The sequence below is a fragment of the Pongo abelii genome, chromosome 21 (assembly GCF_028885655.2).
Source record: "Pongo abelii isolate AG06213 chromosome 21, NHGRI_mPonAbe1-v2.0_pri, whole genome shotgun sequence".
Lineage (NCBI taxonomy): Eukaryota > Metazoa > Chordata > Mammalia > Primates > Hominidae > Pongo > Pongo abelii.
In genome coordinates this window covers 32,473,120-32,499,771 of record NC_072006.2, presented here as the reverse complement: position 1 = coordinate 32,499,771, position 26,652 = coordinate 32,473,120, and the positions used below count along the sequence as shown (strand labels likewise).

The following is a 26,652-nucleotide window of genomic DNA, read 5'->3' as shown; positions in this document are numbered from 1 at the left end:
TAGCTGATCCGCCCTCCTTGGCCTGCCAAAGTGCTGGGATTACAGGCATGAGCCACTGCACCCAGCCTCTGGTGTCTGTTTTTAAGACCCTCATGTTGGAGTGATGGTTTGGTTGACTATAGAATTCTAGGTTGCCTATTATTTTTCCTCAAAACTTTGAAGTCATTGCTCCATTTCTTCTGACATCCCTTGTTGTTCATGAGAAATAGAAAGTTTCATATAGGAAATTAATTTTTCTTCTTTTCTGAAAGCTTTTATGTTCTATATAGTCTGGAATTCCATAGAGGTGTACTTGGTGGGCCCCTTATTAGATCTGCAGACTCATAGCTCTCCGTTTTTTGGTTCTTTTCTGTCAGCAGCTTTCTGATATTGAGCTTCCTGGGTTGTTCATATAATGTTTTTATCTGTTCTGTCCTTTTTAAAAACTCTTTGCTTTTGGTTGTTTTCCTTGAGATTGTCATAACTTTATCTCCTAATCTTTTTTCCTCTTTTTTTTTTTTTTTTTTTTTTCGAGACAGGGTCTCACCCTGTAGCCCAGACTGGAGTTCAGTGGTGCCATCACAGCTCACTGCAGCCTCGAGCTCCCAGATTCAAGCAATCCTCCCACCTCAGCTTCCCAAGTAGCTGGAACTATAGGCATGCGCTACTACACCCAGCTAATTTTTTTTATTTTTAGTAGTGACAGGGTCTCACTATGTTGCCCTGGCTGGTCTCAAACTCCTGAGCTCAAGTGATCCTTCTGCCTCTGGGGACTACAGGAGTATGCCACCACGCCTGGCTAATTTTTGTATTTTTTAGTAGAGACAGGGTTTCACCATGTTGCCAGGCTGGTCTTGAACTCCTAGGCTCAAGCGATCCACCTGCCTCAGCCTCCCAAAGTGCTGGGATTACAGGTGTGAGCTACCACACCTGGCCTGCTGTTTTTTCTTTTATTGTTTCTTAAACTAGCCTTCTCCCCACTTTCTTTTCCTGTATGAACGTTAATAGTTGACCACAGCATTGGCCCTGTAATACTCTTTTGTTCTTTGTATTTCTTCAGTTTTATTTAGCCTCTGTTGTGTGTTCACACATTCCTTTTTATTTGCTTGATGTATGTCCCATCCCTTCTTTTGAACACTGTGTAGTCATTAATGAGAGTGTGGTAGGATTTTATGTACTGATATTTAAGAAAATGACCATAAAATGTTCTTGGAGATGGTCTTTAAAGACCGGGCATGGTAGCTCATGTTTGTAATCTTAGTACTTTGGGTGGCTGAGGCAGGAGGATTGCTTGAGCTCAGGAGTTCGAGACCAGCCTGGGAAACATGGGGAGATCCCATCTCTACAAAAAATGTACAAATTACCCAGGCATGGTAGTACGTGCCTGTGGTCCCAGCTATTCCAGAGCCTGAAGTGGGAGGATTGCTTGAGCCCAGGAGCTCGAGGCTGCGGTGAGCCATGTTTGCACCACTGCACTCCAGCCTGAGTAACAGAACAAGACCCTGTCTCAAAGAAAGGAAAAAAAAATTTTAAGTAGTTGATTAAAAGAGGTCTTTAGGGTGGGCTCTAATTTGATGTGACTGGTGTCCTTGTAAGAAAAGGAAATTTGTACACGCAGACATTAGAAACAAATACACAGAGGAATGACCAGGTGAGGATACAGTAAGATGGTGGCCATGTGCAAGCCAAGGAGAGAGGTCTCATAGGAAACCAAACTTGCTGACACTTTCATCTTGGACTTCTAGGCTGTAGAGCTGTGAGAAAATAAATTTCTGTTGTTGAACCCACCGAGTCTGTGATACTTTTATGGCAGCCCTACCAAAAGAATATAGACATTTAAGAAGGCTTGGTGCATTGCAGCATTTGGTAAATTATTGTGCATTTCGTTGTATTGTGCATGTAGTGCCATTACTGAGAAGAGCAGGATGGATGGGAAGCATCGAAACAAAGTAAAATACGAGCTGGCCAGTAACATATGGTACGATTTTGTGGTAGGTGAAAAAAGGATTCCAGAAGTAGAGTGCTTATGAAAGAAAAGCTCAGTAGTGTAAGAATTTTACACCAGTTTGACTTTAACAGAGAGTGAGTTCAACAGTGAAAGATGAGGTTGCAAATGTAGTTTAGGGACCCATATTAATTTCCTGGTGCTGCCCTAACAAAGTACCATAAACTCAGTGGCTAAAGACAGCAGAAATATATTGTCTGGCAGTTCTGGAGGCCCAAAGTCAAGGTGTTGGCAGTGTTGGTTCCTTCTTGGGGGGAATCTGTTCCATGCATCTCTCCTTAGCTTCCAAGAGCCCCATGTGTTATTTGGATTGTAAATGATCACTCAAATCCTCTGTCTTCACTTGGCATTTTCCCTGTGTCTGTTTTCACATGATTATCTTCTTATAAGGACACCAGTCATATTGGATTAGGGGCCCACAGTACTCCAGAATGACCTCATCTTTATTTAACTACATCTTCAACGACCCTATTTCCAAATAAGGTCACATCCTATGGTACTGGGGATTAGGACTTCATATCTTTTTTGGGGAGGCATAGTTCAACCCATAACAGGGGCCAAACTGTGAAGCATTTCCTATATATCAGTCCAGATATTTTCAAATCTATTGTTTATTCAGTGGGAAACCATTGAAAACTTTGAGCAGGATGAATCTAACACTTTAGGAAGCCTCCTGGGGGATGGGGTTGGAGAGATGTTAGCCGCACTGGGAGTCAGTAGAAGGCCTGGACCAGATCAGTGTTATGGAAAACCAGGATTCTGGGGCTCCCACTCAAGATATCCCCAACCCAAATCTTCAGACTGGAGACCCAGGACTGTTTTTTAAAAGCTCCCTCTCTCTCCCTGTGAGTCAGATGATTTAGCCTAGCTTGGATATAACACTGGGTGTGAGGTGATAGAGGCATGAAATGGGTTGATGGTTATGCAAGTAGCGAGACCAGAGAGAACCTGGGAAAAGAGACATTTTGAAAAAGTAGTATGTAAACTGGCACCGGAGAGTCTGAGACAGTGGTGGAATCCTTAACAGAAATAAGGATGTCTAGAGAATAAATTGGGTTTAAAGGGAAGGTAATTAATTTGGTTTACAGTGTAAGGTGATAGACAGTCAGCAGGCACTTGGAGAATGGTGATGTATGTTCAGAAGTGAGATAATGGAGGTGATAATCAAAACCCTTGGTTTTAATTTGAGCCTTTATGTGGGAGAAAGGATATGGAGAGAAGAACAGAAGATCAGGAAGCCAATACTGTAGACCCTCATTCCCTAGCCCCTGAAACAAATGGATTTGACTTCTCTGTCATGACACCTGGAACAAATGTGGCATTGCTTACTTACTTCCTTTGCCATGAACTCAGTGAAGGCAGGGACGGGTCTTAGCGTGTGTGTGTGTGTGTGTGTGTGTGTGTGTTAAGAGACTAGGTCTCACTCTATTACCCAGGCATGAGTGCCATGGCATGATCAAGCCTCAAACGAACCTCCTCCCTCAGGCCTCCTGAGTTGCTGGGACTACAGGCATGCACCAATGGTCGTGGCTTTTTAAAGGCATCATCTAGCACAGTGCCCGGCTTTTCAGTGGAAGTCTGTTGAATGACTGACTGACTGACTGACTTGGAAAATGAACACATCAACTTGAGAATAAGAACTTTGTCTTTTTTCTTCCTTGCATCCCTTAACATTTAATCCAATGCCTGGTCCTTAATAGGACCCAAATAAAATTTTGATATGTGAATGATAGAAGAAAAGCTAAAATTGAGTAGTCGTTGTGTCAAGAGAACCAGGAAACAGAGAAGCTTTTGAGAAATGAGTTAACCATAACATGTCAAATGCAAGTCAAGGAGAATGAAAACTGAGGGCAGGAATTAGATTTAATCAGGAGGTTATTTGTAGATTTGAGAACGAAGGATTTAAGAACATAATGAGGTTGTTAAGGGAGAATGAAGGAATTAAGATCATAATGAGGTCGTTAAGGAGAGGTGGAAAGTGAGGAAGTGAAAGCCAAGTACATCTTACACAGGTTTAGTAGTAATGAGGAAAAGAGAAGCTCATAGAGTTAGAGCTCTAAAAATCTGTTTAGGACATCTGTATCTATTTGTAAACAAAGGTGTATGAGGGCTAGGGATGGAAAAATGGAAAGTACCAGAAGGAAATGCATAATTTTAGGGGAAAGATCTCAAATGGGATCAAGAACATGGGCAGTAGCCTTAAAAAGGATGAGGGAATCTCTTCCTCTAGTCTGAAAAGGGAGAATAGAGGCTCTATAGAGGAAAGAGAGGTCATGTCCTCTTGTCAGCCATCTGCTCAGAGGGAGCTTGGGCTACTGTGCTAGAAACTGACATAGGAAACTGACAAAGGAAGGATATGTTTTCTGCACAGCACTGAGGAGTGTGATACTCCTAAGCAGTAGTTGGCAGCCTGAGATAGGAATGGTGGAACCAGATGGTAAGGATAATCCAGGAATCAGGATGACACTTTCTGTAGATTAGGGAGTTGTAGGCTGGGGGTGTACTTTTATTCACTCTTCTCTGATTCAGAGGTTTTATAATTTTCACTAACATCATTAAAAACAATATTGGATGCCTCCTACATGTTGGTTTTTATTTTAATGTTGGAAAAAGTAAAAACTACTATCCTGAGGTTTCTGGTTTTATTGGGGAGATAGATCATATATGTAAAAAGCAAGTTTAGCAAATGGCACATGGCATTATAGACTAAGTCCCAAATCAGTAGATTAGATAAATGTCAGAGAGATTACAATTATAGCAGTACACTTCGAGGTTCTTTTCCCAGTAGCTTATGAACATTTAAATTTTGTCACTTTTATAAATACATGCCTATTTGAGAGGTAAGAAAAGTACCATGTTGCTTTTAATTTGCTTTTCTTTGTTAGCAAAGAGGAATTTTTTCAGTTATCATTATTATTTTACTTTTTATGAATTGCCTATTCATAGCTTTTATCCGTCCTTCCATGGTTGTGTTTGTACTTACTAATTTGTAAATACCTCATTTAATAAGGTTATTTAACCTTTTGCCTGTAACATTTTGCAAGTGTTTTTTCTAGTTTGTTTTTTGGGGTTTTTTTGGTTTGTTGGTTGGTTGGTTGATTGGTTGGTTTTTGTTTTTGTTTTTTTGAGACAGATCATCACTCTGTTACCCAGGCTGTAATGCAGTGGCGCCATCTCTGCTCACTGCAACCTCCGCCTCCTGGGGTCAAATGATTCTTGTGTCTCAGCCTCCCAAGTAGCTGGGATTACAGGCGCACGCCACCACGCCCAGCTAATTTTTATAATTTCAGTAGAGGTGGGGTTTCACCATGTTGGCTAGTGTGGTCTCAAAACTCCTGACCTCAAGTGATTTGCCCCCCTCAGCCTCCCAAAGTGTTGGGATTACAGATGCAGCCACCATGGCCAGCCTTTTCTAGTTTTTTTAATTTAAACATTTTCTTTCAGGTTTCTTATTTTGATTTATTTTCAGTTTATGATGTTTTGTTGACACGTAAGAGTTTAAATATCTTAAGTATTAGAAACTATTAAATATTTATTTTTAATATTTAGGAAGGCTACCTCACCCTGAAAACTGACAAATATTTTCAAATGTTTTCTTCAAATTGTTTTATAGTTTATTGGTACTTATTTACATTCCATTGTATTATTTATTGTTATTTATATACTTAAAACTTTAAACCATTTTGGAATATTGCATGAAATAGAGACCTAATTTAATTTTTGCTGAATAGTTCAGCAGTTTCTAGTACTGTTTACTAAATAATCTATTAAAATTTTCTACAGATTCCTAAATGATTTTGTCCAGGCTGGAGTACAGTGGCACAATCATGGCTCACTGTGGCATCTATCTCCCCAGGCTCAGGTAATTGTCCCACCTCAGCCTCTCAAGTAGCTGGGACTACAGAAGTGCCACTACACCCAGCTAATTTTTGTATTTTTTTGTAGAGACTATATTTCACCATGTTGCTGAGCCTGGTCTCGAACTCCTGGGCTCAAGCGACCTGCCCACTTTGGCCTCCCAAAGTACTAGGATTACAAGGCATGAGCCACCGGGTATTTTTTATCATATTCCCAATACTTATGTATACAGACTTCCTTGTTTATAAATCTGTATCTGTACCATTGCCACATATTATTGTATTAATATAATCTCATAGTGCAAATACTTGTTCATTATTTGTTTTAAATAATGCCTAGACTACACTCACCTATTTGTATATGTGAACTTTTTTAAAAAACATTTTATTTTTTAATAATTTAAGACTGAAAAAGCTGCAATAGTACAGGTTCCCAGGTATACTTCACCCAAGGGCTTTCAGTTATAACCTTTTTTTTTTTTTTGAGATGGAGTCTCGCTCTGTCACCAGGCTGGAGTGCAGTGGCGCCATCTCGGCACACTGCAACCTCTGACTCCGTGATTTGAGCGATTCTCCTGTCTCAGCCTCCCGAGTAGCTGGAATTATAGGCACACGCCACCACACCCAGCTAATTTTTGTATTTTTGGTAGAGACAGGGTTTCACCATGTTGGCCAGGATGGTCTCAATCTCCTGACCTTGTGATCTGCCTGCCTTGGCCTCCCAAAGTGCTGGTATTACAGGTGCGAGCCACTGTGCCTGGCTGAATTATAACCTTTTACTCCCCCCACCCCCCCCAGACAAAGTCTTGCTCTGTCATCCAGGCTGAAGTGCAGTGGCATGATGTTGGCTCACTGCAACCTCCACCTCCAGGGTTCAAGCGATTCTCCTGCCTCAGTCTCCTGAGTAGCTGGGATTACAGGCGCCCACCACCATGCCCGGCTAATTTTTGCATTTTTAGTAGAGATGGGGTTTCAACATGTTGGCCAGGCCAGTCTCAAACTCCTGACCTCGGGTGATCCACCCACCTTGGCATCCCAAAGTGCTGGGGTTACAGGCATGAGCCACTGTGCCCGGTCTGTTATAACCTTTTATATAACCATAATACATTTTCAAAACCAGGAAGTTGATATTGGTATAATACTGTTAGCTAACAATAGACCTTGTTTGGATTTTTACCAGTTTTTACATTTATGTATATATGTATGTGTATACTACTGTAAAGTCTTATCAGATGTGTAAATTTGTGTAACCATAACCACAATCAGGATATAGAACTGTTCCATCACCACAAGGAAAAATCCCTTATGCTATTCCTTTAAAACAGTTAGACCTCTCCCCAACCCTAAACCTTGGCAACCACTGATCTATTCTCCATCACTGTAATTTTGTCATTTCAAGAGTGTTATAGAGACTGGATGCGGTGGATCACTTGAGGTCAGGAGTTTGAGACCAGCCTGGCCAACATGCTGAAACCCCTCATCTACTAAAAATACAAAAATTAGCTGAGCATGGTGGCGGGCGCCTGTAGTCCCAGCTACTCAGGAGGCTGAAGCAGGAGAATCGCTTGAACCTAGGAGGTGGAGGTTGCAGTGAGCTGAAATCACACCACTGCACTCCAGCCTATAGTCCCAGTTACTGGGGAGGCTGAGGTGGGAAGATCGCTTGATCCCAGGAGGCGGAGGTTGCAGTGAGCCAAGATTGCTCCACTGCACTCCAGCGTGGGTGACAGAGTGAGACCCTGTCTCAAATAAATAAATAGGCCGGGCGCGGTGGCTCACACCTGTAATCCTAGCAGTTTGGGAGGCCGAGGCAGGTGGATCACCTGAGGTTAGGAGTTCAAGACCAGCCTGGCCAACATGGTGAAACGCTGTCTCTACTAAAATACAAAAATGAGCCGGGCATGATGGTGGGTGCCTGTAATCCTAACTACTCGGGAGGCTCAGACAGGAGAATCGCTTGAACCTGGGAGATGGTGGTTGCAGTGAGCCGAGATCGCACCATTGCACTCCAGCCTGGGCAGCTGAGCAAGACTCCATCTCAAAAAAAAAAATTAAAAGGTTTCATTTCATTTTAGTCACAAGAAATACATTTAAAATATGCAAATCTCAAATCTATTAAATCTTTACAGACTGATTATTTCCAAATCAGAGCATATGTATTCAGTTTAATGCCAAATATTAGAGAAAACTGGAACACAGCAGCCTGTTTTTAGTGATCAGATGTTGCCCCTTAAGGCTGTGATGAAAGAGCTACGTGCCTTTGAAATCACCTTTTTTTTTTTTTTTTTGAGATGGAGTCTCACTTTTTTGCCCAGTCTAGACCCCAACGGCACAGTCTCAGCTCACTACAACCTCCGCCTCCCGGGTTCAAGCAATTCTCCTGCCTCAGCCTCCCGAGTTGTTGGGATTTCAGGCGCCCACCACCACACCCAGCTAATTTTTGTATTTTTAGTCGAGATGGTGTTTCGCCATGTTGGTCAGGCTGATCTCAAACTCCTGACCTCAGGTGATCTGCTTGCCTCAGCCTCCCAAAGTGCTGGGATTAGAGTGGTGAGCCACTGTCCCCGGCCCCTGAAATTACCTGTTCTGTAATGCTACTTTGTTCAATAAAAATAACACATTAATATCCTTTTTAAAAATACATACAATATATTGTTATTAACTGTAGTCACCATGATGTACAATAGATCTCTTGAACTTATTCCTTGTAACTGAATTTTGTGTCCTTTGTTCAGTATTTCCCCAATTCCCCTACCCACCAACCTCTAGTAACCACCGTTTTACTCTCTATTTCTATGAATTCAACTTTTTACATTCCACGTGTAAGTGAGATCATGTGATATTTGTCTTTCTATGTCTGGCTTATTTCGTTTAACATAATGTCCTCCAGGTTTATCCATGTTATCACAAACGACAGAATTTATTCTTTTTTTTAAGGCTGAATAGTGTTCCATTGTGTATGTATGCCACATTTTCCTTCTCCATTCATCCATCAATGAATGAAAACACTTAGGTTGATTTCATATCTTAGCTATTGTGAATAATGCTGCAATGAACATAGTAGTACAGATATCTCTTCAACATACCCATATTAATTATATCCTTTAGATATATATCCAGTGGGGGAATTACTGAATCATATAGTAGTTCTATTTAAATTTGTTTTTGTTTTTTAATTTTGTTTGTTTAGAGACAGGGTCTCGCTCTGTCACCAAGGCTGTAGAACAGTTCTGCAATCATAACTCACTGTAGGCTCAAGTGATCTACTTCAGCTTCGCTACTACAGGCACATGTCACTATAGTCAGCTAATTCTTAAAAATTGTTGGTAGAGTCCAGGTGTGGTGGCTCACACCTGTAATCCCAGCAATTTGAGGGCCTAGGCAGGTGGATCACCTGAAGTCAGGAGTTTGACACTAGCCTGACTGCCATGGTGAAACCCCGTCTCTACTAAAAATACAAAAAAATTAGCCGGGCGTGGCTGCGCATGCCTATGATCCCAGCTACTTGGGAGGCTGAGGCAGGAGAATCACTTGAGCCTGGGAGGCAGAGGTTGCAGTAAGCCAAGATCTCGCCATTGCACTCCAGCCTGGGCGACAAGAGTGAAAATCCATCTTAAAAAAAAAAAAATCATTTGTAGAGACAGGGTCTCACAATATTGACCAGTCTGGTCTCAAACTCCTGGCTTCAGGCAGTCTTCCTGTCTTGGCCTCCCAAAGTGCTGACATTACAGCCATGAGCCCCTGCACCCAGCCTTATTTTTAGTTTTTTGAGGAACCTCCATACATGTTTTCCATAATGGCTGTACTTATTTACCTTCTCATCTTATTGTATAATGGTGCATATCTCAGAATGTGTCCTTACTGAGTGGCACATAACTATATTTGAAGTAAGTTTCTTATAGATAGCATATAGTTGGGTTTTTTTTTTCTTTTCTTTTTTTTAATAGAGACAGGGTCTTGCTATGTTGCCCAGGCTGGTCTTGAACTCCTGGGCTCAAGCAATATGCCTGCCTGGGCCTCCCAAAGTGTTGGTATTCTAGGCATGAGCCACCATGCCTGGCCTAGGTCTTTTTTTTTTGAGACAGGGTCTCACTTTTGTCACCCAAGCTGGAGTGCCATGGTGCAATCATGGCTCACTGCAGCCTCAACCTCCTAGGCTCCATCAGCCCTCCACCTCAGCCTCCTGAGTAGCTGGGATTACAGATGCATGCCATCACGCCTGGCTAATTTTTGTTTTGTTTGGGGTTTTTTTGGTAGAGACAGGGTTTTGCCATGTTGCCCAGGCTGGTCTCGAATTCTTGGGCTGAAGTGATCCACCTACCTTGGCCTCCCAAAGTGCTGGGATTACAAGCATAAACCATTACACCTGGTCTAGTTGAGTTCTTTTTTAAAAGAATCAGTTCTACTAATTTCTTTTAGTTGGTATGTATAAACCATTTATATTTAATGTAATTATTGATACTTTGGATTTAAATTTGCCATTTTTGTTTCGTTCATTATTTTTGTTCTTCTGTTTCCCCTTTCCTGTTTTACAATGGGTTCCTTGAACATTTTTTAGTATTTCATTTTGAGTATATCTCTTTATAAAGTTTTTTGTGTGATTGCTCCAGGAATATATATGTAGATAACTTATTACAGTCTATTAATATCAACTTTTTACCACCTTAAGTAGAATGTGGTTAGTTTTAGTAGAAGGAACCTTTTAGTTCCTTCTACCTTTCTTCTTCTTTTTTTTTTTTTTTTGAGACGGAGTCTCACTCTGTCACCAAGTTGGAGTGCAGTGGCGTGATCTCAGCTCATTGCAATCTCTACCTCCTGGGTTCAAGCCATTCTCCTGCCTCAGCCCCTCTAAGTAGCTGGGACTACAGGCGCATGCCACCACACCCAGCTAATTTTTGTATTTTTAGTAGAGATGAGGTTTCACCATGTTGGCCAGGATGGTCTCGATCTCCTGACCTCGTGATCTGCCAGCCTCGGCCTCCCAAAGTGCTGGGATTACAGGCATGAGCCATTGTGCCTGGCACACCTTCCTTCTTTATGGTACAGTTGTCTTAAATATTACCTCTACATACAAGGAGAACCACATCAGGGACTGCTATAATTTTTACTTTCAACCATCAAACATAATCTTTAAAACTCAAGAGAAGAATTGCTTAATTGGTGTATGTATGTGTGTATGTATATGAATAAACATACATATATGCATAACATATATATGGATATATGCATATATAGACACACACACACACACCCTTTCCATTGCTTTTTCTTTACTTCTATTTGAGGTTTTCTTCTGTTATCATTTACTTCCTTTCTGATAGAGTTTCTTTAGCCATTCTTTTCAAAGCTGATCTGTTGGTGACACATTTTTAGTTTTGTTCATCTGCCAGTATTTTTATTTCATTTTTATTTCTGAAGGATATTTTCACTGTCTATAGAATTTTAGCTTGATAGTTATTTTCTTTCAGCATTTGAAAAATATTGTATCCATCCTTGTGGTTTCCATGGTTCCTGATGAAAAATCTGTTGTCTTTCAAATTGTTGTTCTCCTATAAGTGATATGTTGTTTCTCTCGAATTGATTTCAGGACTTTTCTTTAGTTTTTAGAAGTTTGATTCTGCAAGTTTATATCTAAATTTGAGGCCAAGTGTGATGGCTCATGCCCATAATCCCAGCACTTTGAGTGGCCAAGGTAAGAGGATTTCATGAGCCCAGGAGTTTGAGACCAGCTTGGACAACATAGTGAGACCCCACCTCTAAAACAGATAGATAGATAGATAGTTGATTTTGTTTTTGTTTTTTTCTTTTTTTGAGACGGAGTCTTGCTGTGTCGCCCAGGCTGGAGTGCAGTGGCTCGATCTCGGTTCACTACAACCTCCGCCTCCTGGATTCAAGCAATTCTCCTGCGTCAGCCACCCAAGTAGCTGGGATTACAGGCACCTGCCACCACACCCAACTCATTTTTTGTATTTTTAGTAGAGATGGGGTTTCACCATGTTGGCCAAGCTGGTGTCGAGCTCCTGACCTCAGGTGATCCCCCTGCCTCGGCCTCCCAAAGTGCTGGGATTACAGGTGTGAGCCACTGCACCCAGTAGACAGTTTTTAGCCATTATTTCTTAAATTTTTTTTTTTTCATTTCTCCATTCATTCTCTTACTCTTGGGACCCTGATAGCATGAATGTTAGATCTTTGTTATTATCCCACAGGACTTTGAAACTGTGTTCATTTCTTTTCAATCTACTTTCTTTCTTGTACAGATTGGATGATTTCCATTCATTTAAGTTTACTAATTGTTTCCTTTATCATTTCTCTTTTGCTGTTGAGCCCATCCAGTGGGTCTTTTTAATTTCAGAAATTTTACTTTTAAAAATTCCATTTGGTACTCCTTATGTCTTCTATATGCTGAGTGTTTATAATGTCTTGTTTGAGCAGTTTCATGAGCGCTGTTTTAAATTCTTTTCAAATAATTCAAAAATCTATATTATCTTGGTATTGTCATCTGTTGATTGCCTTTTTTCATTCAAGTTGAGATTTTCATGTTCCTGGTATAATGAGTAATTTTGGATTGCATCCTGGCAGTTGGAATATTGTGCTATGAGATTCTGGTTCCTGTTTAAATTTTTATATTTAACAGTCAACCTGTTTAGGTTTAGAACACATACCCTGGCCCACTTTTGTTGACTGCGGTTCAGTTTTCAGTCTTGTTTTACTCTTCTGGTCTGTGCTACCAAGAGGCCAGTCTGAAATTTAGGTGTTATTCCAGAGCAGTGTTCAGTTCTTATGCCTTTTGCTGTGTTGTTTCTGGTCATTTTTACAGATGGGTTGCTCAGAGGCACTTTTAGGATTTCATACACAGATTCAGAGAATTCATTTCTCTAGCTCTCTCCTCTCCATAATCCTTTCCCAATTCTGTAGTTTTGCTGGGATTAGGACTCCATCTGGTTATTCCAGGATAGAGAAAGATGACTTCACCCACATTCTCTGCAGCTGTAACATGGAGAAGAGGGAAAAGGCGTTCCACCTCATTATGGCAGAGTTGTGTTGGAAGGCAGAATGCTGTTCACAATTTCTGGGCCACAGTGTCTGGTGAGGAAAAGGAGGGGTACCTCCTCCCCTTTTAGTTTGCCTGGTCAAAATGTTTTTGTCTGCTGAGCTGCCCCTTTCCCAGTTCTTTACCTAGAGAGGGCAGGCTTTTCTTGGCACTTTCTTGTCTGTGCTTACTGGATCTTTCAGATTGTGGCTTCAGAGCTTGGGCTAGGACATATTAGAAGTCAAACCAAACCAAACAAAAAAGTAGGGAGCTTCCTGTTGGGTCAGTCCTCATGTCCCCTGGTCCCTTGCCAATCTACCTTCTTTTTTCTGCTTTTCAGAATTTTTCTGTCACTTGTGTCATGAATTTCATCTAGAATGTTCTGTTATAATCGGTGGGAAGGGCTGGGCGCGGTGGCTCACTCCTGTAATCCCAGCACTTTGGGAGGCCAAGGCAAGCGGATCACCTGAGGTGAGGAGTTGGAGACCAGCCTGGCCAACATGGTGAAACCCCGTCTCTACTAAAAATACAAAAAAAATTAGCCGGGCGTGGTGGAGAATGCCTGTAATCCCAGTTACTTGGGAGGCTGAGATAGGAGAATCGTTTGAACCCAGGAGGTGGAGGTTGCAGTGAGCCGAAATCGCGCCACTGCGCTCCAGCCTGGGCAACAAGAGCAAAACTCCGTCTCAAAAAAACAACAAAAAAAAATCAGTGGGAGGAATAGGGTGGAATATGCTTACTCCATCTTTTCCTGAACTGTAAATCCCTGCTGCAATTTTAAATTATGAACTTTAGTTCCAGTAGTTTTTTTTAACCTATGTACATAGTCTTACAAATAACAGTTAAGGGGTTTTCCCCCAATAATTATGTTTTGTTTTCTTTTTTTCTTTTTTTTTTTTTTTAAAAAGAGACCGGGTCTCGCTGTATCACCTAGGCTGGACTTGAACTCCTGTGCTCAGGCAATCCTCCTTCCTCAGCCTTCCAAGTATCTGGGACTACAGGCATATACCCCCATACCTAGCTGTTTTCTTATCCCATTATCTACTTTTAGAATAGGGATTGGCAAACTATAAGCTGTTTCCCATATCCAGCTCACTGCTTATTTTGGTATGGCAGAGAAGCTCAGAATAGGTTTTCCTTTTTTTTGGAGACAGGTCTCACTTTGTCACCCAAGCTGGAGTGCATTGGTTTAAACACAGCTCACTTCAGCCTTGACCTCCCAGGCTCATGGGATCCTCCTGTCTCAGACAGAAAAAGAGAGAGAGAGAAAAAAGAAATTATATGAAATTCAAATTTCAGCGTTTTATTAGAATATGCCATGTTCATTTGTTTATATATTGTCTATGGCTGCCTTCATGGTACGACAGCAGAGTTGAGTAGTTGAAGCAGAAACTTAATTGCCAGCCCTTTTTCCAGATGATTTGTAAATCCTAGAAGTGAAACCATCGTCCCTTTCTTGTCCTGCTTTAGTGATACTGATATTTCAAGATAGATAATTTTCTCGGGTGAAAGTTTCTTTTGTTTCTGGTTTCTAGGTATTTGTGAGATATTTCTCTCACAAAACTGGTTCTTTTCTTCTGTTTTTTTGTTTTTTTGTTTCTTTGTTTTTTTGAGACAGAGTCTCGCTCTGTCACCCAGGCTAGAGTGCAGTGGCACGATCTCAGCTCACTGCAACCTCTGCCTCCTGGGTTCAAACAGTTCTCCTGCCTCAGCCTCCCTAGTAGCTGGGATTACAGGTGCCTGCAACCATGCCAGGCTAATCTTTGTATTTTTAGTAGAGATGGGGTTTCACCATGTTGGCCAGGCTGGTCTTGAACTCCTGACCTCACGTGATCCGCCCTCCTTGGCCTCCCAAAGTGCTGGGATTACAGGCATGAGCCACTGCGCCTTGTCTCTTTTCCTCTGTTATCTGACTTACTGGATGGCATCTGTTAGGTAAATCAGAAACCAAAGAGGAGTAGCATTCAGCACTCCCTGTCACCCCAAGAGTAAATCTATTATCACACTCCGTGCAGTTTACTTCCTGAATATCTCCTTACTTGTAACACTTTTGTGTCTCCACCAGTAACTTCTAACTGGACTGTCCACATCCAGTGCTATATTCTCTACACCCGGCTAAATGAAGTGTTCATTCCAAAATGCAGGGCAGGGAGGTCACTGTCATGCTTCTGTTCTTCAGAGGCTTCTTAATGCTTATGGGACAAAGAAAAATCACCCTTGTGTGGCCCTACCCTGTATACATCTCCAGCTTCCTGGCACCTGCTCCCCCTTACTCTTTATACTTCAGACACAGTGGCTTCTTTCAGACCCTGCTCCTACCCTTTCTGAGGTTACTGACTGGCATGGAGTTCCCTGCCCTCCTTATTGCCTCCCTGATTCCTGTTCATCTTCTTGTTAGCTCAGGAATCAGTGCCTTAGGGAGGCCTTGGCTGAGCTCCCTGACTAGGTCAAATTTTCTTCTTCTGTAGGCTCTTAGAGTCCTATAATTCTCTTTTCCATCACTTCTCGTATTTGTCTGTGAGGTGATTTGTTTAATGTCAGTTTTCTGCTACTAGACTGTAAGCTTCATGAAGATAGGGATTCTGTTAGAATTCGTTCACTATTTCTAGTAGAAGGAACAGGGCCTAGCACATAGTAAATACTGAGTAAGTGGGTTATTTCCCCAGTGATTGCCTTTTTAAAGAAAACCAGTTCTGTAAACCAGCATTCATCAGGCTTATCATATGGCTTTTTATATTTTGAATTATTTTTGTGAGGATTTTTATTAATATGTTTCCCAATAATGGACCATGGTTAAATTTTTGAAGTAAGCCTTACTTGATCAGGTTGTGGTATAATTATAACATATGCTGCTTTTTCTTTGCTAGGATTTTAAGATTTTGCAGTTAAAGTTATTTTCTTTTTTGTGTGCTTTGTCAGATTTTGACATCAGTGTTATACTAGTATTTTCATGGCTTATTTTATTCCATTCTTTTATTTTCAACTTTTCTATATCCTTAAGCTTAAAAATGTCTCTTTTAAACAGCATATAATTGAGGGCTTTTATTATTAGGCTTTATAATTTTTGTATTTTAATTGGAGCATTTAGTTTGTTTAATATAGTTAATATATTCTTTGCTTTCTATTTTCCTCAAAGATTTGAATAGAACAAAAGGCTGACCTCCCCCAAGCAAGAGGGAATTCTCTGGCAGTCTGCCTTTGCACTTGAATTGCAACTCCTCCCTGAATCTCCAGCCTGCCAGCCTCTTCTACTATGAGTCAATTCCTTAAAATAAATCTATATGATATATATTTAATATAATTAATATATAATGTGGCTACTACCTAGTAGAATTAATTTATACTTCATATGACATACAATTGCAGTAGTACCTTCTTATCTGGGGGAAGCATTATATTCCAAGACCCCCAGTGGATGCCTGAAACCACAGATATATATTTCCCTATACATACATAGCTGTGATAAAGCTTAATTTATAAATTAGGCACAGTAAAAAATTAACAATAACTAATAATAAAATACAATACTTATAATAATATGCCAGCATGTTCCTTTTTCTCTTTTTTCTTGCTTTTTGGATTGATAGACTTTTTTACTATCCTAGCTTTTTTCTCTCTTGCCAAGTTATAGACCCTGTTCTTTTAGTGGCTACCCTACAGATTACAACACATAGCCTACATGTATCACATTAATGTAATTGATATATTAGTACATTTGTTCTTAGACAATACAAAGATCTTGGAACACTTTTAACTGCTTTTATCAGTTCCTTATATATATATAATTTGTGTATTCTAATCATATGTGTTTTAAAACCCATAAGACATTATTATTGTTTTTATATGGTCACCATTCATTTAGATCTATCTACATATTACCATTTCCATTTTTTGTCACTGCTTTTTTAACCTTATTGAGATTATTTACTTTCTGCTTGAAGAACATACCTTAATAAGTTCTTAGTATTGTTTTGCTGCTAATGAATTGTCTTGAGTTTTCTTGGTCTGAAGATTTTAAAATCTTGCCTTTAGGGGCCGGGCGTGGTAGCTGATACCTATAATCCCAACACTTTGGGAGGCGGAGGTCGGTGGGTCACTTGAGGTCAGGAGTTCAAGACCAGTCTGGCCAGCATAGCGAAACACTGTCTCTACTAAATATACAAAAATTAGCCAGGCATGGTGGTGGGCACCTGTAATCCCAGCTACCCAGGAGGCTGAGGCAGGAGAATTGCTTGAACCCAGGAGAGAGAGGTTGCAGTGAGCCAAGGTCATGCCACTGCACTCCAGCCTGGGCAACAGAGTGAGACTCATCTCAAAAACAAAACAAAAAAAATTTTTTTTTTTACCTTTAGGTTCTTAAAAGATAATTTTATAATGTATATTAATATTTTAATATTTTAATATAATAATATTTTTGGTGGCAAAATTTTTTTATCCTTTGAAAATATTCATTTTTTGTCTTCTGGCTTCTGTCTGTATTAGTTAGGGTTCTCCAAGGAACAGATTCAATAGGTGGTAGGTGTTCTTTCTTTCTTTATTTATTTATTTAATTTTTATTTATTTTTTCAAGACGGGATCTTGCCTTATCATTCATACTGGAATATAGTGGTGTGATCATAGCCCATTGCAGCCTCGATCACTTGGGCTTAAGCAGTACTCCTGTCTCAGCCTTCCAAGTCGCTGAGACTGCAGGCATGTGCCTGGCTTATTTTATATATATATATATGTTTTTATATTTATATAATATTTTATATATTTTATATTAAATTATATTTTATATTATTTAAAAATATTTTTAATAATAAAAATTATTTTAAAATATATTTTATATTATATACATATTCTTATCTGTAGTTTCATTCTTTTTTTTCCTTTTTAAGGTTTTTTTAATTAATTTATTTATTTATTATTATTATACTTTAGGTTTTAGGGTACATGTACACAATGTGCAGGTTAGTTACATATGTATACATGAGCCATGCTGGTGTGCTGCACCCACTAACTCGTCTTCTAGCATTAGGTATATCTCCCAATGCTATCCCTCCCCCCACCCCACAACATCCCCAGAGTGTGATGATCCCCTTCCTGTGTCCATGTGTTCTCATTGTTCAGTTCCCACCTATGAGTGAGAATATGCGGTGTTTGGTTTTTTGTTCTTGCAATAGTTTACTGAGAATGATGATTTCCAATTTCATCCGTGTCCCTACAAAGGACATGAACTCATCATTTTTTATGGCTGCATAGTATTCCATGGTGTATATGTGCCACATTTTCTTAATCCAGTCTATCATTGTTGGACATTTGGGTTGGTTCCAAGTCTTTGCTATTGTGAATAATGCCACAGTAAACATGCGTGTGCCTGTGTCTTTATAGCAGCATGATTTATAGTCCTTTGGGTATATACCCAGTAATGGGATGGCTGGGTCAAATGGAATTTCTAGTTCTAGATCCCTGAGAAATCACCACACTGACTTCCACAGTGGTTGAACTAGTTTACAGTCCCACCAACAGTGTAAAAGTGTTCCTATTTCTCCACATACTCTCCAGCACCTGTTGTTTCCTGACTTTTTAATGATTGCCATTCTAACTGGTGAGAGATGGTATCTCATTGTGGTTTTGATTTGCATTTCTCTGATGGCCAGTGATGGTGAGCATTTTTTCACGTGTTTTTTGGCTGCATAAATGTCTTCTTTTGAGAAGTGTCTGTTCATGTCCTTCGCCCACTTTTTGATGGGGTTGTTTGTTTTTTTCTTGTAAATTTGTTTGAGTTCATTGTAGATTCTGGATATTAGACCTTTGTCAGATGAGTAGGTTGTGAAAATTTTCTCCCATTTTGTAGGTTGCCTGTTCACTCTGATGGTAGTTTCTTTTGCTGTGCAGAAGCTCTTTAGTTTAATTAGATCCCATTTGTCAATTTTGGCTTTTGTTGCCATTGCTTTTGGTGTTTTAGACATGAAGTCCTTGCCCATGCCTATGTCCTGAATGGTAATGCCTAGGTTTTCTTCTAGGGTTTTTATGGTTTTAGGTCTAACGTTTAAGTCTTTAATCCATCTTGAATGAATTTTTGTATAAGGTGTAAGGAAGGGATCCAGTTTCAGCTTTCTACATATGGCTAGCCAGTTTTCCCAGCACCATTTATTAAATAGGGAATCCTTTCCCCATTGCTTGTTTTTCTCAGGTTTGTCAAAGATCAGATAGTTGTAGATATGTGGCGTTCTTTCTGAGGGCTCTGTTCTGTTCCATTGATCTATATCTCTATTTTGGTACCAGTACCATGCTGTTTTGGTTACTGTAGCCTTGTAGTATAGTTTGAAGTCAGGTAGTGTGATGCCTCCAGCTTTGTTCTTTTGGCTTAGGATTGACTTGGCAATGCGGGCTCTTTTTTGGTTCCATATGAACTTTAAAGTAGTTTTTTCCAATTCTGTGAAGAAAGTCATTGGTAGCTTGATGGGGATGGCATTGAATCTGTAAATTACCTTGGGCAGTATGGCCATTTTCGTGATATTGATTCTTCTACCCATGAGCATGGAATGTTCTTCCATTTGTTTGTATCCTCTTTTATTTCGTTGAGCAGTGGTTTGTAGTTCTCCTTGAAGAGGTCCTTCACATCCCTTGTAAGTTGGATTCCTAGGTATTATTATCTGCAGTTTCAATTACCCATGGCTAACTACAGTCTGAAAATATTAAACGGAAAATTCAGTGATAAACAATTCATAAATTTCATGTACCATTCTAAGTAGCATGAGGAAACCTTGCTCCTATCCTGCTCCATCCAGCCCGGGATGTGAATCATCCCTTTGTCTGATGTATCCATGCTCTAGGCACTATCCACCCGTTAGTCACTTAGCCATCTGGGTTATAAGATCAACTGTAGCAATACTGCAGTTCTTGTGTTCAAGTAACGCTTATTTTACTTAATAATGGCCCAAAGTGCAAGAGTAGTGGTGGCATATTGTTACAGTTGTTCTATTTTATTATTAGTTGTTGCTGTTAATGTCTTACTGTGCCTAATTTCTAAATTAAATTTTACCATAGGTATGTATGTATAGGAATGAAATACAGTTTACATAGCGTTCAGTACCATCTGTGGTTTCAGGCATCTACTGGGAGTCTTGGAACATATCCCCCCACACCCCCCAGATAAGGGGGTAGTACTGAAATTATATTAAATATATGCTTATTATATTAAATATTAGTCATATATTACATACATATTATGTAGATTTATTTTAAGGGATTGATTCACAGTGGGGGAGGCTAGCAGGCTGGAGACCCAGGAAGGAACTGCAGTTCAAGTTCAAGGGTAGTCTGCTGGAGAATTCCCTCTTGCGTGGGGGAGGTCAGCCTTTTGTGCTATTCAGACCTTCAGTTGTATGGATGAAGCCCACCTACATTATAGAGGGCAACCTTCTGTACTCAGAGTCCATTGATTTAAATGTAAATCTCATCCAAAAAAACCCCTCACAGAAATATCCAGAATAACCTTTAACCAAATATCTGGACACTGTGGTGTGGCCCAACCAAATTAACAATCACAAGTCTACCCTTTGTCAACTTGGCACCCATACACATCTCCTTAAACCATTATTAATCTCCAAATAAAGACAGTAACAAAGTCATACTTTTGCTTAGCATGAAAGAACTATCTTGCATGTAGCCAAAAACACACTATTCCTTTCTCTAGAAGAGGATGCAGATTATTTGGTTGATGTTTACTCTTCTTGATATCCTGCAACTTAAATTCTGAAGTTTAAGAAAAAGTTAATACTTAAGTATTATGATCAGCTGTTAATCTAATTGTTTTCTTTGACAAAAATATTTTTGTATCCGTTTTCTATTGCTGCCTAGCAAAACATCCCCAAATTTAATATTTTAAAGCAACAACCATCTAAAATTGGCTCACAGTTCTGTGAATATCAATCAGTGCTGGGTAGCTGTTTGGTTCCTCTACTGGTCTTTTTTTTTTTTTTTTTTTTTTGAGACAGTGCCTCACTCTGCCACCCAGGCTGGAGTGCAGTGGCACGATCTCGGCTCACTGTAACCTCCACCTCCCAGGTTCAAGCAATTGTCCTGTCTCAACCTTCTGAGTAGCTGGGATTACAGACGCACACCACTACCGCCTGGCTAATTTTTTTATTTTTAGTAGATATAGGGTTTCACCATGTTGGCCAGGCTGGTCTCGAACTCCTCACCTCAGATGATCCACCTGCCTCGGCCTCCCAAAGTGCTGGGATTACAGGCGTGAGCCACCACGCCCGGCCCCTCTGCTGGTCTTGATTAAAGTCATTCATGCAACTGTAATCATCTAATGGTTCATCTGGGACTGAGATTGTCTCAAGCACATGTCTGGCAGTTGGTGTCACTTGTTGATTGGGCCTCTCTCTTAATGTAAGGAAGTGAGCCAAAGCTTCTCACATTATGACAGCAGTGTTCCCATAGAGCCAAATGACAGCTGCAAGTTCTCTTGAGGTATCAACTTGGAAGACACACCATTACTTCTGCATTTTATTGGTTTAAGCAAGTCACAGGGCCAGCTCAAATTAAAGGAATGGAGAAATAAACTTCACCTGTTGATAGGAGTGGCAGTGTCTCACTGTAAAAGGCATGTGTACAAGGATGGGATTTTATGTAGCCATCTTTGCAAACAGTCTACCACAGTGTCTTTTTTCCTTTCGAGTGCTTAAAAAAATTGTTTTTAAATAATTATTTGGTTTTCAGAAATTTCACTATTGTGTATCTAGACACAGATTTCCTTTTTATTTATCTGTTTGGGGGGTTTTAGGGCTTCTTGGATCTGTGGTTTGATGTTTTCCCTCAGTTTTGGAGAATTTTCAGCCTTCGTCTGTTCTTCAAATATTTCTTCTGTTCCATTTCTCCCTTTCCGCTTTTCTGAAACTGAAATTACATGTAGGTTAGATCATTTCATTGTATCCTTTATACCTCTTACCTTCTCTTTGTTTTTTTTTTTAATAAATCTTTTTGCTTCTCTCTGCTTCATTCTAGATACTTCCTTTTGACCTATTTACCAGCTCACTAATTCTCTCTTCAGCTATATTTTACCTGTTCTTAAATTTATCCATTAAGATCTTTTTTCAGATCTGCTATTACATTTTTATACCATTCTTGACTAAAATTCTTAATGCTACAGGACTCTTCTTATTGTCTGTTTCTTACTGATTCTCATGTTGCCTTTTTATGGACTAGACACAGTAGTTTTAAAATTATTTATAGAAATGACCTGAGACCTATGATATATTTTTCAAGAGAGGATTTACGTTTGTTTCTAGCTTTGCCTAGGAGTCTTCAATCATTTTAATTCAGTTTCAGGGATTGATTTGCTTTTAAGCAGGGCTGTAGTCCCTACAGGGGTGGTCAACTTCAGTTCACTACCTAATATACCCATTATGTGTGGAGTACTTTGCTAGATGTTGGGTAGGTCTTGTGAGCAGAGCAGACCTCTCTTTGGTCTGTACGGAGCACGGAGCTTGATTATAATTGACGTGTGTGTGTGTGTGTAAATAAATATATATTTATTTATTTATTATAGGCCGGGTACAGTGGCTCACACCTGTAATCCCAGCACTTTATGAAGCCAAGGCAGGTGGATCACTTGAGGTCAGGAGTTTGAGGCCAGCCTTGCCAACATGGTGAAACCCTGTCTCTTCTGAAAATACAAAAATTAGCCAGATGTGGTGGCAGGTGCCTGTAATCCCAGCTACTCGAGAGGCTGAGGCATGACAGTCACTTGAGCCCGGGAGGTAGAGGTTGCAGTGAGCTGAGATTGTGCCACTGTAATCCAGCCTGGGTGACAGAGTGAGACTCCATCTCTCTCTCTCTCTCTCTCTCTCTCTATATATATATATATATATATAGCTTATCTTAAAGATATATATATCTTTAAGATAGATATAGATATTTATATAGCTAAGTAAGTAATAAATTAATATATTAAGTTTTGTGAAAGCAATGAGTAGGCTGCTATGGTTGTGAATATTTGGACTACACAGGGGATAAGAATGGGTCTACCATAATTAGCAGAGACAGGTTTTGTTTAAGCCAAAAACTAAGAGGGCTTAGAACAGAAACTGCCAGGCAGAAGCAGTTACCAGTGTGAAGACTAGATGACAACCAAAAAAGTATGTGGGAGGAGGGAGGGGAGGTTGTGCAGTGGGGAGTTGAGATTGACTTAGAACTATATTAATGAGCTTTCCCCCCAACCCCCATTTTTCTCCGATTTACCTTCAGAAAAATTAGTGATTTGGCTACCAGTGAATCTAGGCTCCAGGTCTAGCTCTGTAGTTTTGGACTAGTTACCTAATTCTTCATTCACAATAAAACAGAAGGAGAGAGGAAAAAGAGAGCAAACATGGAATTGGGATGGGAAGTAAGGAAGAGAGCACATGAGTTTCTTCGTATTCCTTTTCTAATTACAGAAGAAAAGATGGGATAAGAATATTCCATCTTATTTCTCTGTTTAAAAGAAAGAGTAGGCTGGGTGTGGTGTCTCACGCCTATAATCCCAGCACTTTGGGAGGCTGAGGCAGGCAGATCACAAGGTCAGGAGCTTGACACCAGCCTGACCAACATGGTGAAACCCCATCTCGACTAAAATTACAAAAATTAGCCGGGTGTGGTGGCGCATGCCTGTAATCCCAGCTACTTGGGAGGCTGAGGCAGGGGAATCGCTTGAACCTGGGAGGCAGAGGTTGCAGTGAGCCGAGATCACGCCACTGCACTCCAGCCTGGGCAACAGAGCGAGACTCCTTCTCAAAATAATAATAATAATAATAATAATAATAATAATAATAATAAAATAAAGCAAATGAATCAAAATGAAGAGAAGCCATTTTATCTGCCTCCTGGATGAAGAGTTTCATTGATGAACCTGAAATGTTTTGGTTAACATGAGAAAGGGGGGTGAGAAGATGCCTGAGATGTGAGCTCCTTGAGGACAGGAGCTGCTTTTTCTCTCTCTAGCCTGGCACAAGACAAGGAACTTAGTTGAGTGAATAAGCAAATAAGTGGTTCTCTGCTTTGAAGGAACTTGGACTGTCATTACCTTACAAATCAGGTTTACCGTTTATTTGCTTTATATAAGTTCCAGAAACAGATTAAGAAACTATTTCCTCTCATAGTATTACTACCCTAAACTTCTGGTCTGATCTATGGATTGTAGAGCTTAAATTTCCTCAAAGCCCAACAGTCAGAGATTGTTACACCAAGGTAAATAGCATATTTCTCAGAGCCTTGTATTTTCTGTCTTTGGCCACAGACCTTAGGACTTAGGCTGATATTTGAGAAGGAAAAATTGGAATTTAGTAGAATTATACTTCCTGTATCTTAATTTTCCGACTCTTATATAAGGTTTGCTTTTTCTAGAGAGAGACTAATCTGGAATGAGAATGAATTCTCATCAGTAAAGGCAAAGCTTTAAGTGGGTCATCTGACTTTGCTTTTGTGCTCTACATTCACTCTGCTCATAAAAGGTCCTTTCATGAGTTTTCTAGGCTTTCATCACTGCCAGCCTCTCCACAGGCATTGTGAAAGTATTAAACTTCCTACCCTCCCCCATGCTTGTCTCATGGACTCTTTCGTAGAGTGCACAGTGGACTGTGTTTAGCTCAGCAGGAACTCTTTGCAAACACTGAATACATGAACAACCCCCCTGGAAAGATAAGAGATTTCAGTATTGCTTAGTGTCATAGCTGCAGAAGTTAGTGTCTGCCAGTATCTGATAAATACGGTGACTTGCAGCCTAATTTTTGTGAAATTATGAGGCCAAAGTTTAAGAAGTGTTCATGTTAAAGTTACTTATATATAAAATTTGCCTATAGATAATTTCTGTCAATAGGAGGTTGATGAATGCTTCACATAACCTAGATACTCCTAATTAACTGTTTTTTATTTCTTTTTTTCTAGGACACATGTTCAAAGAGCATAATTAACTTTTTAAAAGAAGCTAGTAAGTACTGAAATAGTTTTTTAAGTTTTTTCTACAGGAATAGAGGAAGAAAGGAAACATGGAATTCTGAAGGGCTACTTAGCAAGCTGCTTATGGCATAATCTGGGGTGGGGGTGCATAGTAAAGGATTTGCGTTTTACTGAGACCCATACATGTCAAGGGAACTGTATTTAAAATTAGTCATATGTGTTGATTTTTCAAGGACTATAGCCCATCAACTACAATAGGCTCCAAAAAATTCTGGTGAAATTAGCTTCTTGGAGCCTTCCAGTTTACCTACTATGTTATTGCCACTATAAAATATTCTCAACTTTTGGGGTTTTAGCCACTTAAGTTTTTTATTTTCTCTAATGTCTCTAGTATCTACCTTACTTTCCTGTCAATGCTAGACTCTGTGGTTCAGCAGTTCATCCATTCTCTTCCCAGTACTCAACCTCGTTGCTTATAGTTTCATTACATTCATCTAGCAAAACCTTAATTCTGTATGTTTGCCATACCATTAGTGCTTAGAGCATTTTTTCAGAAAAGAATCCTGGAAAAATGGATCTTATCTCACCCGGGCCCTCAGGACTGCTGGGCTGCCTGGTGTCAGCACTTCCCGCCATTTTCTATAGCACCAGTATTATTCTTAATACTTTAAAAAACCACCAGGCACGGTGGCTCACGCCTGTAATCCCAGCACTTTGGGAGGCCAAGGTGGGTGGATCACAAGGTCAGGAGATCAAGACCATCCTGGCTAACCTGTCTCTACTAAAAATAGAAAAAAATTAGCCGGGCGTGGTGGCCGGGCGTGGTGGCGTGCACCTGTAGTCCCAGCTGCTGGGGAGGCTGAGGCAGGAGAATGGCATGAACCTGGGAGGTGGAGCTTGCAGTGAGCCGAGATCGCACCACTGCACTCCAGCCTGGGCGACAGAGCGAGACTCCGTCTCAAAAAAAAGTAAATAAAAATAAAATAAAAAACCATATCCCACTATTTCCCCCTTCTCTCTTAGCCTTTGATCTTGCTGCATACTTCATGGGGAAATCTTTAAAATGTCAGATTTCAGTTCCCTCACTTTTCTACAACTTCTCCCACTTTTGCCTTTCTTATGTACCTTCCCTTCCTTCCCATCTGATTCCTTATCAGTATTTACACATGATTAGTTCTTGCTAACCTAATAGACCCTTTCTTGAGTGCAAATCAGTGGCTATTTTTGCTAGGGTATAAAAATTATCTATCTAGTCACCTTGACAAAGTTACCGTTATTTCCAATAACTTACCTCCTATGGATTCTTGTAGATTTTCTTTTTTTTTTTTTTTTTTTTTTTAATTTTCAGATGTTTTCTCGCTTTGTCACCATGCTTGGCCTAAATTCTCGTAGGTTTTCTATGTAAACAATCAGATTTTCTGCAAGTATTAGTCTCCTTTCTAATTGTTATAATTTTAATTTCTTTTTCTTTTTAAAATTTTTTGTAGAGACAAGGTTTTGCTATGTTGTCCAGCCTGGTCTTGAACTCCTAGGCTCAAGCAATCCTCCCATCTCAGCCTCCCAAAGTGCCATTACAGTGGCATGAGCCACTGTGCCTGGCCAAATTTCTTTTCTTGTTGCGAAGGCAGACTTTTCATACAATACTGAATAGAAGTGATAGTAGATTACTTTATTTCTGATTTTCAAAGGAATGCTTTCCGTTTCTCTCTGTCGAAGATAATTGCGTATTTTTTTTTTTTTAAATAGTAACTTTTATCAGGTTAAGGAAGGTTTCTTCTATTTAAGAGGATTTTTTAAAATCTTGAATTCATATGTTTCTATCTAGTGCATTTTCTACATCAATTGAAATG

The 26,652-nt window shown here is 39.9% G+C and overlaps 1 protein-coding gene across 5 annotated transcripts in view; it reads left to right on the top strand.

Annotated features, from left to right (window-relative positions):
* Window positions 1–26,652, top strand: part of PTPRA (protein tyrosine phosphatase receptor type A) — a 167,720-nt gene that overhangs the window by 54,695 nt on the left and 86,373 nt on the right. The window contains exons 1-2 of one of the 5 annotated variants that reach the window (XM_054542098.2): window positions 5,817–5,846; window positions 24,791–24,833. The exons of 3 other annotated variants lie outside the window; for them this stretch is intronic. The gene's annotated coding sequence lies outside the window, so the exon portion shown is untranslated. Of the gene's footprint in view, window positions 1–5,816; window positions 5,847–24,790; window positions 24,834–26,652 lie in introns of those variants that run through there. One more of the 5 variants, XM_054542097.2, reaches the window with a different exon arrangement.